At 38.9% G+C, this 14,305-nt stretch overlaps 1 protein-coding gene across 3 annotated transcripts in view; it reads right to left on the bottom strand.

The window, feature by feature from the left end:
• slc12a5a (solute carrier family 12 member 5a) overlaps positions 1 to 14,305 on the bottom strand; it is a 175,575-nt gene that overhangs the window by 42,696 nt on the left and 118,574 nt on the right. The gene's annotated exons all lie outside the window — the stretch shown is intronic.

Below are 14,305 nucleotides of genomic sequence, written 5' to 3'. Positions count from 1 at the left end.
CCAGCATAAGTCAATGTTCCATTGTTTTACCACATAGCCTAGCACTTTATGTAATTCTTTAATTTTGTAATTCTTTGCTTTTGATAACAAATTTCTATTTGGCTAACACAACTGAATTATCATCAGCTGCAATTTTAATTCAATTATTTAAATCAATTATTTCTTTTGTTTCTCCAAACTCCCGTTCCTGTCCAAAATCTTGGAGAAGATAGTTCTCTTGCAACTCCAGGTCTATCTGGATGCGAACAACATCAGTGATAAATTCCAGTCAGCCTTTAAACCACGTCATAGCACTGAAACAGCTCTGCTGAGAGTCCTTAATGATCGTCTCCTAATTGCCGATTCAGGTCGTTCTGCGGTCGTAGTCTTACTGGACCTGTCCTCAGCCTTTGATATGGTGGACCATAATATTCTACTAACGAGGTTAGAACATACAGTTGGCATTAGAGGTGACGCCCTTAACTGGTTTAAATCATATCTTTCAAACAGGTCCTCCTCTGTCACTCTGGGTACCTATTCTTCCTCTGTTGCATCCTTCTGCTGTGGCGTGCCTCAAGGCTCTGTGTTGGGCCCAATGTTATTCTCACTCTATATGCTACCTCTAGGCTTAATCTTTGAAAAATACAACATGTCATTTCATTGCTATGCTGATGATATACAAATTTATTTTCAGCTAACTGACGATGTTGCTCTGTCACTACACTGCTTCCTAGAGTGCATGAGAGAAGTCAAGGAATGGCTTTTGGGCAATTCTCTTATCTTAAATGAAAAGAAAACCGAAATTGTGGTGTTTGATAGTCATATCCCCGGGGCCAACTAGTTGATACCTTTGGATCCCTCGCCACTTTTCTCTCTGACACTGTTAGTAATCTAGGTGTGCTGCTGGACAGCTCTTTCAAATTTGACAAACAAGTGACCTCTGTAGTCAAATCTAGCTTCTACCAACTGAGTCTTATTTCGAAGGCTAAGCATTATGTAACATGTAAGGCTAAGCATTATGTAACATAAGGATCTTGAAAAGCTTATTCATGCCTCTAGAATAGATTACTGTAACTCCCTTTACTATGGTCTCCATGCTGCTCTTCTCCATAGATTGCAGCTTGTCCAAAATGCTGCGGCACGCCTTTTGACTGGTGTCGGAAGGTTTGCCTCTATCACCCCTGTCCTTGCTGATTTGCACTGGCTTCCCATCAAATACCGCATCGAATTTAAAATATTGCTGCTTACCCTTGAAAATTATAAATAATACAGCACCTAGCTATCTTGTCGAACTTCTGGGAGAGCCCTCAGATCATCTGACCAATTACTCTTGGTACAGCCTAGATCTTGGCTTAAGACCAGAGGTGGTGGGGCCTGGTGCCTGTCGCTCGGTCAGGCCTCTTCCGGGGCAAAGGGGGCCCTCGAACCTCCGGCCTCGGGGCCTGCAGCTCGGTTCACTCTGGCACAGCTGGCTGCCGGCAGAGCCGGCGGGCGCGCCAGTGCAGCCCCCTCTGGCTTCTGCTCCGTGGCTACTGGGTGACCCCTCGTCTGGGGATCTCCTCAGCCCTTCCCAGGAGGGTGGCACGGATGCCGCTCCGGTGGTACTCCTTGGGCTCTCGCACTCTGGGGTCTCTGGATGTCTGGAGCCTGGATCTCCTCCATGCCTGCTTCATGCCCTGGGGGACGGGGCTATGGCCCTCCACACCCTCTAGCAGACCGTTACATGGGGAAACCTTCTGTATACAAGCGCGCTGATCCACACGGGTGTGCACATGGGTGTTCACTGTTCGTAGACATAAACTACACCTTTCTTAGCTGCTACTTCAAAGCACATTGTGCGCTGTCTGTGCTGCACAACAACATTCAATATTTAGTATTTATTGCTGTTTACACTTAGCTAGATTAATATGATGGTGTTGTGTTTAGTATGTTGCTTTGTTTTTTTTTTGCTTGTTTTCTATTCTTTTTCTCTCAACAGGTGATCCAGGAGATTTTTTTTTTCTCTTTGTCTTTGTAAGTGCCCTTTCTCACTGTCCCTCTTCCCTTCTGTTTTTCTTTTCCTTCCTCTCTTTCTTTCTCCCTTTCCTATCCCCCAATCTCATCTGTAACTACTGAAAATAAAATAAATAATAACAACAAAAGTTGATCAAATGGACCAATACGGCAATGCCATGATGATCCATTTGGCAAAATAAATCCATTTGGTATCCTTGTTGGTCTTCAGACAACAATTCTGACGGCTAAAGAACCAAATGGGACAGACAAAAAAAAAAAAAAAAAAAGAATTTAAAATATTGCTGCTTACCCTTGAAAATTATAAATAATACAGCACCTAGCTATCTTGTCGAACTTCTGGGAGAGCCCTCAGATCATCTGACCAATTACTCTTGGTACAGCCTAGATCTTGGCTTAAGACCAGAGGTGACCGTGCGTTTGCCCTGGCTGCACCTAACCTGTGGAACAACCTTCCCATTGCTATTCGCGCGTCTGACTCCATCCAATTATTTAAATCACGATTAAAAACTCACTTATTTAATCTTTCTTTCCTGGTTAGTTAACGTCTGTATTTTATACTTAATTTCAATTTTATCTTTCTATATGTCTTTTTCTACTTAAAACCTGTGTGTTCTTAGCAAGTTTGATTTGATACTCACTTTTATTCTTGTGTAATTAGTGCCATTGACCTGCTAGCATATTCAGTACTTTGTTAATGGTGTCATATTATTCATGTTTTAATCTGCTGTTTTATTTTGAAGCACTTTGGCATACCGTTAGTTTTTAAATGTGCTATATAAATAAAGTTGTATTGTATTGTATTTTGTTTCTGGGCATTTGCTCACACAAGCCACTTCAAGATGTGACTGTGGATGCTTGGAAATTCTGGTCAATGTTTTCAATTTTTTTGCAGCTGCAGGATTAGATGTTATATTGATTATTAATCAATAAAAAGAGTAGTAGATGAAGAGATGATAAAAATAATCATTAGTTCCCCTCCGGGTTTCTTGTTGTATTATTTTCAAGATTAACAAAGTAAATCTAAACTGCACTGTTGTTAATCCGACACTTCAGTTTTTCCATAACGTGTTTGTAATCTTTTCCCTGTGTGTGTACACTCTGTCTTTAATATGGCTGACATGTAATCTACAGCTTCACCTCTCGCACAACTTAATCCTCGCAGCGGGGAACCTCTCAACTTTCAGGCTCGCTGTGCTTTAATCAAAGATCCACATCTTGGCCTCCGCAGGTTGCTCGAGGGAGCAGCTGAGAACAAACCCTATTCATCTCTGTCATATCTCCCACTATATGATTATTATTTGCACACTTTGTCGGTTGTCTAGGGTATGTAAATAAGATTGCTACTCACTGTGCCCTTCAGTGTGTGGCAGAGAGCATTTCTCATCATCTGCATGTCAGCGTAGATAAACCCAGTGTAAACCTTGAAAGAACTCATATTTGTAAAACTACATATATATTATCTAAGAGGTGATTTTACTTCTAGTGTATATCTCTGGTCTGTGTGCACCTGATATATGTTATGTTGTTAGTCAGACAGACAGTACAGTATCACTGTACTCTGCTTTAAGGTTCAATTTTTATTTAATGAAAAAAAAAAACAGACAAACAGTAGGGGTAGTATTAAAGTCAAACACGGAAATAAATTTTAATTCATAGAACTAAAATCCAAGAAACTCAAAATAAAAACACACATTTAGGATAATTAAGACACAATTTCACTTTTCCTCAGGTCTTCTTATAACTTTTCAGTTCTCTTCTTTCTCACCCCAGCAGCAATCCTGTAATTAAAAACACTGCCTTTCCCCTGGCAGATCCTTCAGGGACTTGGTGTGTAATATACATTAGCACTTAGGTGCTGCAGGCAGAAAGGCACCCCTGCCATCAGCACTTTGTTGTTTGACTCAAAACTGCTGCCACTGCACAAAGTGGGCTGAGGTTAGTTTGTAACAACAGGTATGTTATTAAAGGAAAGCCTGTGTGCGCTTACATATCGCAGACAAAACACCTTCAGGAAGCTGGAGCTTTGTAATTCCTTTCAAGGTGGGTGAATCTAATAACAACAAGAATTTCCTCGCTGCTCATCTCTTTTCCTGGGGTGACTGAGAAGTAGAGCAGGTTATCTACTAAACAGAAGGTTGGTGGTTCAATCCCTGGCTGCTCTGGTGTGGTGCCAAAGTATCCTTGGGCAAGATGCTGAACCCTGACTTGCTCCTGATACATTCATCAGAGTGTGAATGTGTGAATGTTAGATAGAAAGCACTTAGACTTGTATAAATGTGCGTGTGAATGTTGTATAAAGCGCTTTGAGGGCTCAAGCAGAGCAGAAAAGTGCTATATAAGAAATAAGAACCAGTCCATTTACCAGTAATGTTAACCCTTTAAAACCTGAACCATGAAATAACTGCCAGAAATCTTTCATTTTTTGATGATGGAGCGTTTGTTGAACCTTTAGACAAAATATACAAAAATATATCAAATTTTAATCTCCATATATGAGTTTGAATTTGTATCACATTTGCTACATAAGCCATATTTTTGCAATTTAGTCATTAAAAATGTGTCATGCAATTTATGTCATTTTTTGAGGGTAAAAAAAAGTCACGCTGATGATGTAGAAGTCTCAAAAACAGGGTTAACGACTGCTTTGTGTTAAATACACACACGCTGGGCTCTTCATCACACGGACAGATCATTTGCAGCATTCACTCACTGGAAACTGTTAAAGAGTTGTATAATATCAGCTTCATACAGGGGTTGATTATTATCAAATACAGATAAGGAAAAAGAGTATGTCTTTTTGAATTGAAATAGCAGAGGTTAAATTGTGGAATCTGAAAAAGATAACATCTTGAATAGAATAGTTTGTCAGAAAGGCTTACGGAGAAGTGAGAAAATTCAGTATAATTTTTGTCCTTTAATGGTTTTCATACATAACTGTAGACTTAGAGGAAGACAGGTTGAAAGCACGACTGATAATGCAGATTATAATAATCTGTGCTAAAAGGTGTGTAAATACAATTGAGTATTACAACAGCAACAACGTGTTTATGCCCTACCACACTCCACAGAAGCACAACAAAACCAAAGTTGGCAGTAACTCTCTCCAGACTGCAAAATGTCATTTTCCCCGCCTGTTCTCCCACACAATGGAGAACCACAATCAAGCAGACCTTCAGTGTTGGACTGCTGCATGAGTGTCTGTGGTAGCTCATGGCTGAGTGATAAATTATAATCCAGCTTTGACAATAGGGAGGCTTTGAAAAAAAACAAAACTGTTTGTCTGCTAGAAATCCTGATTGTTATATAAGATGTACAGACACAGAAAACGGATACTGGATTGGTGGGGGCCTAAACAGAGTCCTAAACAAGATAAAACACTTCTATGGATTTGTTAAACAGCCAGCAAAAAACAGAAATGGGGTAAATTAATGAATGCTTGTAATGACTTTATACTGAAAAACAGCCTAAAACAGATTGAATGCTTGTACATGCGTTGAATCAATGACCCTGTTGGGAGAAAAGCCAGGGTATTTACTGAAAGTACTGCTTTTCAATTTTCATTCAGTTGGTGTTTCATTACATCATTTTGTGGATGGGGAATGCAGGCCTGACCAGCATCTGCCCTGATAAATGCACATGCTCACATATACACAGGAGTGTCTGCTTAATGGGCCACAAGCCAGCAGTGTGATTTCCCTGGAGAATGAGCCACCAAGAGCAAAGGGAACACGGACTGCTGCAGAGCCACAGGTAGGGCCAGCGAGGCACCACTGAAAGAGGAAGAAACAGCTGCCCACCGATCCCCTGGGAAGTGCAGTCAACACACCACATGGATGGCTCAGGTGTGCTAGATGCACAACAGGACCTTTCAATACATCTGCTGTGGCACCTACTTCAGATTCACTGCCTCCTGCTGCCCTACCACTTAGCACAAGTCTATCACCAGACTGCATCTCGGTCTCTGGCCATCTTTTCAGCTTCACATCCATCACAAGCATTTTTCTCACATAACTATACACCAACTATGCATCATTTTATAGATTTATAAAAAAAAAAAGACTTCTCACAGCCAGAAAAATGCTGTTCTTAATTTAAAGACCATCTTAACTCCAAACAACAAAATATTCACATTTGTCCATAAACCAAGAGAAATTGATTCTTTCAAAATCTGTGCAGGGCAGAAAAGGAAGATTTTCCTTTAAAAAAAAGCATTAACTGGATCTCTGGTACCTCTTCTTTGCCTCAGCTCCTGCTGTGTGTCCTAAAAAGAGCAGATGCTGTTTTTGATGAAAGGCCAGGTCAATAGATTGTGTGAATGAAGTGTATACTAAAGTAGGTTTCCTTAGCCTTAAAGTGGTTTTAGTTGCCTTGACGTAGAGCAGACACGTGATTCCACTTGATTTTCTTCTACCTATACTATCATAATGGTAGATTTTCATATTAACCAAAACAAAATGCTGTGCTCCCAAAACACCTTCTTTTTATTTTTTCTACTTTTGGATCTGTATTATGTCACAACCAGAGAATATCCTTAATATGGTCATCTTGGGTGCATAGCTCTGGCTGTGAGCAGAGAATTATCGCCTGCTCACATAGTGTTCAAAACCTTCAGTTTGAGAAGGCCAGCCAATGAGAGGAAGATGTAAGACAGGAGGAAGGGACTCAAAACAGCTTATTGGACATGTATTTTTTAGATAACATAAATCTTCCTTTAAAACTGCATTTAATTTGTTATATGCTTCATACATCCATATCCCCCCTCCTTCCTTTTCCTATGTTACTCACATAGTTTTATTTCAACCTTCCTTTGAACATCTCTTACCCTGCTGAGGCTAGCAGTTCTATGTTGAATTTGGGGAAGTGCAGATTTAAAAAGGGAAGGTGAAAACAATTCCAAATCCCTGGATAGCCTGAAGGGAAAGAAAATGAAAGAGAAAGAGGGCAGAGAAGTATCAGGAGATGGAGTACACACTACTTCTGACTGAGTTGAGAGGAAGGGAAACATCCAGGCCAAGCTGCTTAGGCTGACAAAACCAGCGACATCTTTTAAATCACTTCTTACAGGAATTTGTTATGCTTACAAGCAGGACCAATATGTACTGCATGTACAAATGTCTGGATTTTCTTTTAAATGTCTGGTTGGTGTTGCACCTGTTTGTGGAGAACTGCTGATAGAAATGTACTGATGTTACTGTGGAATCATATAATTGAATGCAAGAGTGTGAAATTGTTTCCACTTCCTGCAGCAAATCAGTGGTATCAGTGCACATAATTATTTCATGATTAATTTGTCACTTTGATAATACATTAAAGTAGCGCATTATGTGTAACATATGGGTGGTTTCTCTACCTGATTTGGTAAAAACTCAGGAGAGAAAAGAGGAGACGAAAGAACGAGTAAGGACAGATAAAAGGGGGTGGAGAAGAGGAGGGGGATCCGCACGACTGTTTCATTATTTTCATTACTGGCAGAGACCGAGGCGTGAAGTGAAGCGAGTGAGGTCAGGGGAGGTGGGGGGAGAGGGGGGTAACAACAGAGAGGGAGGCAGACTGGGAGCTTGTAACGCAATCTGCACGCTCTGCTGGCCAAACCGGAGCTGATAGGGCAAATGTGTTTCTGCTCAGGTGTGCTGAATTATTAAACAGACAGCAAGAGGAGAGACCAGCGAGCATCAGTCTTCCTGACCGGCTGTGGGTGAACCAGTCACTCTGCGGTCAGCTGGGTTTCTGTGTACGTGTGTGTGTGTCTGTATGTGCAAAAGTGTTTTAAAAAAAATAATAAAAACACTGAACACTGTAGCAAAATATCCTCTGCGGAAATCAAGACGCACCACCTCTAAACAGCATCTACATGTGTTACTAGAATATTCTAGGTTCCACCACAAAGCCTCATGTGTTACAGCCAGCTGTGAAACCGCTGTTTACGCGCACTCTCAGATTCAAGGCTGACAGACTCCTTTTCCACTAATGCACATGTACTGCTGCTCCCTTGTGTTTGCAAATTAAGATCAAGAGTGACATGCCAGAAACAGACACGTGAGGTGAAAATGTACTCTAAGCTACTATGTGATAGATACAAATGAGCACAATAATCAAGAGAACTTAAGCAATGACATTTTAGATGAGAAGACGGATCATTTTTCTCCTAATTCTTTCAGTCAAATCATTAATTTTGTGCAAATTTGGTGTAAATGACATTTATCTTGCGAAAGATTTAACATCTTGAAATTATATCTTTATTTCCTCTTTTATCAGTGTTGCAGAGCTGGAACAATTAGGCAATTAATCCATTAGAAAAATAACTGGCAAAATATACTGAAATTGATTTAATTGTTCAGTCATTTGATGATGACAGATACTAAATTTTGCTGCTTTTTTTCATACTGAACATATCCAGTTTGGGGACTTTTTGCTACACAAACCACGTCTTTTAAAGATGCGAATTTTAACACGTTTTTGATATTTCATGTAAAATAAATAATAATCTGAAATTTCACAGATACCAGGCTCATAGGCTCAGAAGAACAAAAACATCTACTGAGCCTATTAGCCTGGTATCTGTGACATTTCTATTTCTCCCCACTGTGAACACGTGCATGCTGCTCTAACATGAATTCACATTAATCACGATACGTTCTTCAGAAAGCAGCTGATGGGAACGCTGATCTCATGCCAGTCTAATGAGAAAGGGAGGATGTTGTGGAGCTGGGGGGGAGGGGGGAGGTCAGAGCTGAGAGCAAGGATCATAAAACACCCAGAAGGGAAACATTTATGTAAGGGGAACATTACACTCTAAAAAGCAGAGTACATATGGACAAGTGTTCCTTCTTGGCAAGTGTAGTCGTTTGGAAAATGACATGAATAAAAGAGGTTCATATGTTTGCATTGTGTTTACTGTTGTGCATACAAAAAGCACTATTAAGAAAATACCGCTGGATATGTTATCTTTATTTTTGTTTGCTTGTTTTTTTTTTTTTGAGAAACAGAATATAAAAATACTGAAAACTAACTAAACCTATACATTAACAACTAGAAACACTACAAGCTACATGCCTAAAGACTGATTAGCAACCACCAGCAACCACCCACCAACCACTTGGGGAATATATATTTTTCCTTTTTGATCTGTGGTTGCTACCCAGTCTCTAGATCTGTGTGATTGAGCCCTAAGTTAGTAACTAATTCAATCCACATGTAAAATAAACACCAAGGATTAAAGTGTTCATGTTCAGATAACTTCCCAGACACATTATTTTTCACGTTATTCTGCAGCAAGAGTATATTAAATGTTATATTTACATGATTTGGGGATACGGACAAGAGACTGAAATTCACACCCAAACTAAGCTGTAACATTTTAACATTTACAGAGGAGAAAATGTGGTATTTGTTTCTTATATATTAAACCAGAACCCAGTATTTTAGCAAAGCTTTATCAAATGTTAATAATTGAATGCCTAAAGTGAGATATTGCCAATATACAAAAAAACAAGCCTTGCCTTCTTGTACTAGTTTTCTCAGTTGCTTTGGAAGATATCGAAAATGATTCTTAACATTTACAAAAACATAAAAGCAGCTTTTCAAATAAGATTTTTTCTCTAAACAATCAGAACTAACAGCTGCACACAATGGATTGTCTGCGAAAGCCTGTAACAAGACAAGTTGTGACAAATTCTTATGCCACTGTTTACAAATACAAAAGTCAAACAGCTTAGTGATGTTAATATAACTGCATACTCTACTGTGAAATGCTTTCTGATGTAAACAACCTCTTTGATGACAATGATTAAAAATGCACTAGGCTGCTCTTTTTTCCTGTCTGGCATAGAACAATTTAAACAGTACAGACTTTCAGATTACTGCATGTGGGGCATCGACTGCAACAGTTCTGCTGGAGAATCACAAATCACCTTTGTAGTTTTACTGGTTTTACTGTAACTGGTTGACATCTTTATGACACATTAAAAAAATGATATATATCACAGCAGATGCCTGCAGAGGCTTGATGAGATATCACCAGATTCTCCATGTGCTGCGGTGCAAGGTTATCTGTTGCTACTGTAAGTTGGTGGGAATCTGGAACTTGAAAATCAGGTTGTAACACTAACAGTTTACCATTTATAATTAATAAATTAATTAATGTGAATTAACTTTAGTTAATAAATATATATTGCTAAGATCTGCAAAATTACATAATCAATAATGGTTGAAAAATCTTTTCTGATGAGTTTATAATTGATAGTGTCAAACATTTTTATAACATTATGCAACAATATGGTCAAATTGAAAATTATGGTATTTAAATAAGAACACAGACCAAGGTTTGCTCTAGGGCAGGCATAATATACACTGTGACTCACAAGTCACTAGTGGATGAATATATACTGTCATTTTGGTTTCCCAGTCAGATCTACACTTGTATCTGATTTTAAAGCACAAACATGCTGAGGGTGAAAATCCTTAGCTTGAGTCTTCAGAAAACAACCACAGCCATCTTTTACATTCATCTGGTTATGATTTACCATTTAAAGTTGTAACTAACAGGTGTTTACATTTAAATAATATTCCTGGTTTTCCCCCTTCGTGCTTGTATCCAGAGCTGTAAAACAATATTGCATTGATTTTTGTATTTCCAAATGAAAAGCCGAACAAAATATATAGGAAATTCTTGACAAATTATGAAAACCCAATGAACCACTTTACATGGTCAAAATAGCTTTTGATCAAAAGAACACACATAATTGATAATATAGGAATCAGCAGACTGTTGTACCTAATCCAACCTAACTTAAAACCTGCTTTTATGATGTGACTGGATGATTTGAAGGTGTTGAAATTCAATTCTGATCTGAGAAATGCACCAGAGTGACTGCAAAAAACTGTAAATGGGTAAAGTCAGAGAAGATTAGCTTTGACTGGTTTCCATCTTAACCTTTGTGACCTCCAGCCTGATCTCTCATGTCACACGCCATCCAAATCTCTAATCTTGGTTTTCACACTGAACAAAAAGGCTACTGATTCTGTCTCTCTCTTCCACAACTCACTCTCTTCCTAACTCGGGGGACTGATGATAAAGGAGACAGAGGGAGCGGTAGGTGGAGTGAAGCGAGAAATGGATTGGGAAGGTGATTTTTTTTGGGAGGGTTGAGTCCGCTGTGTGAGCGATAAAGCGCCACAGGCTGCCTTAATGAAAAGCCTCTCACAGCGATGGGGAGATTGCCTGTGGAATGGGCTACTGATTGGAGGACCAGCGGCTTGGTGTAGCATGGAGACTAATTAAAGTATTGAAGGAGTTCGGATGACGGGGGGAGATTAGTCCTATACCATAGTGATATCTGTGCCGAAGACAGCTGGACAAATATACCTTACATTTCAAACAACTGGGAGAGTTGGGTCAAAGTGGCAATACCTCACTGTTAACTAGTTCAAGAGTGAAGGTATGTTAGGCTCATGTACATGGTTGTTGTCCTTAGCTGCTCCCAACAGGATAAGCGAAACCAGTAAGAAGCATAGTTCGACCCCATTACATCTGTTTTCAGAAACATTGCCCCCATTGATCTTGATAGTAAACAGATCTGTTGGGGGTTTTCGTGAGGAGACAGCAGTCCCGGTGAAAACTGTCCACAATGAGGTCTGTGGCTTATCTCAATACACTCTGAAATTGTGTTTGGAAGTAAAGGCTGCTGTTGATGTTTTTAAATGTGATTTAAACTGTAAAAAAACTCAAGGCAGAAGCCTCAGATCTCATAACCTGTGCAAATAAAATAAAATTACCTGCATGGTAGGATAACACTTGAAGAAAACTGTTATATCATAATGTTTTTGCTCATATGGGTTAAATGATGATAGTCATGGAATATAAAAACCTGTTTCCAATGTCATTGTGTAACTATAAACATGAACAAATGCTGATCTTTACTTGATGCAGTGCTTACCATGTTTACCACATGAGTTTAGTTAGCATGTTAAAATAGGTTACTAACACTAAACAAAAAGTGCAAGCGGGGCTGGTGGGAATGTTCGGAAAGTTTTTCGGCACTGAATAAATAGAATACTGTATACATTTAAGTTTAATGGAGCTGGATAAAAAGTTAAAAAGTAAAAAAGGCAAGAAAACTTTAAAGGGACATAAATGGATGCCGCAAATATGATGGTGAAGACACTGAGCTCAAAACATGTGAGGAAATGATTTGTTCTCCAACCGGTTGGGGAGTGGTTGCTGGCTATCTCTAGACAAAATTTGAATTCAAAAATAAAAGTTGTGCATTTTGAAACATGTTTGTTGCAGCTTAATAACACATCTCTTGCTTCTGTGTTCTCTGTTTCACTACAAGTCGGTGAGCAGCTGGGAAGTGTCTATAGACAAATCAGCATTTTCCATGCAAATGATGCGTGACTGTAGTAATGTGCTAATGAGCCAAAGAATTACAAGGAGGTTTTTAGTGTAGCACTGTATACTTCTTTACGACCAATTTCACCCAGCAACTTCCAGTAATCACTCAACAACCAGTCAGGAAATACACATTTTTCCCAGGTGACCAGTGGCTGCTAGGGGTCACCGATTGGTCTCTAGGTCTGTGTTAGACAGTAACTATTTCAATCTGGTGTCAGATTTCTGAACACAAGCATGAATAAAGAAACAAATGTATTACTCTTCTTAGACTTATCCCTGCTGTTGGTTTAAAATCTTTTTCCCAGATCTGCTCTATACCTAGATGCTGGAATCATCTGGAGCCACAGCAGGAAAAGTACATACTGAATTGGATATAGTAGGTGAACTGGCATCTCATGTCATCATCACTGATCTTTCTCAAGGTTAAAGAGAAAAAAAATACCTGAGTGACAGAGAAACAGGACAGGAAGGAAGACAAGAAGTGGATAGAAGCAAATATATAAGGGTAGGGAGAGATAGTAGGCTGATTGGACACACGAGAAGACAGACAGTGTCAAAGGTCATTGAAAAGCTGTCAAACTGTCACTGCTTTAGCGTCTCACTTTTTAAATGTGTGTTTTATCTCATGTGGGTTAACTCTGAAGTCAGAAACTTTCAAAAGTTGGTGTGAAATATCTTAACACGTGTCACTTTCCATCAGTCTGTTGTCCTAATTTGGCATGAGCTCCTTCACAAATTATCATTTGTCATTGAGTTTCAGCTTTGCTTGTCACTGCATACCTAACACCATAATTTCCCACAGGATTAATAATGCAGCAGTCTGTCCATCAAGCGCTGAGAAAGAGTCAGAAAAGTAAACCACTTCCTGCTGGCATCTCGACACCAACGGCAGAAAATATCATGGGATGATATGGAAGGAACTCATTAGTGAGTGGCATTTAAGCTGCAAACCAGTAACACGAACAGGGGATTTATAATATCAACAGAAAATGATTGGCAAGTCCTAAACTGGTGGAGATTTTCAGGCTCTCCAGTGACTGTGTTAACAAAACAATTTAAAACTGTGCTGTTGGGGAATCATTATTTGATCTTATGTAAATTACAGCTCTATATTTGGTAACACTTAATGACCATCCAGTGGCAACAGGAACATGGGCCTTTCTGGCTGAACGAGTTATTCAACCAGGAAGAGCCATAAATAATTCTACTGCTGCAAATGTAAATCCACAGGCAAAAGATTTATCTGTGCACATTGCATCATACTGAGCGGGGAGTTAAGTCAGTGGAAGTTAATTTTAGTAATTTGTTTAAGAAGAAATAATTTTTCATAACCAAAAACCTGGCCCATTTTTTGAAGACAGCTTACACTATCATTTCAACATTAGTTTTTATACTGCAGCCAGTAAGATCATTACTCTGCATTGGAGTACACTGTTATTGCTGTAACATTTAACTAATAAGATGCAGCACACGAATATATCTGAACATTTATGTTCTTTTAAGCATTTTAAATATATTCTTTATAGTCTTTAAGAACAGATAAACACATCAGGAGTTATAAACATTACTATGCACTAGTCTTGATCTTATAACGCAGTTTTAGTTTTTTACACTCGCTGCAGCACATTCACATTACATCCAGCTTTTTCCAGATAAAGTACTTTTAATGGAGCAGCTCAGTTATAACGCAATCGATTTGAATCCACATTTTACCATTTAGTGTTTGCTTCTGTCAGAGTCACATGTTGACACAATAATCGCCTTTTGAGGCAAAAAATGGTCAAAATATGCGAGAGAAAATACACAAAAATATAATATAACAATACAAGTAAGAATACAAATACACTGATTATGAACTGAAACACTTATAGCAACTTTAAAAGGTGTCTTTGATGAATATATCTTCTTAAATAAAAC

The sequence above is a fragment of the Pelmatolapia mariae genome, linkage group LG5 (genome assembly GCF_036321145.2).
Source record: "Pelmatolapia mariae isolate MD_Pm_ZW linkage group LG5, Pm_UMD_F_2, whole genome shotgun sequence".
Classification (NCBI taxonomy): domain Eukaryota; kingdom Metazoa; phylum Chordata; class Actinopteri; order Cichliformes; family Cichlidae; genus Pelmatolapia; species Pelmatolapia mariae.
This window is presented reverse-complemented; position numbering and strand designations above follow the sequence as displayed.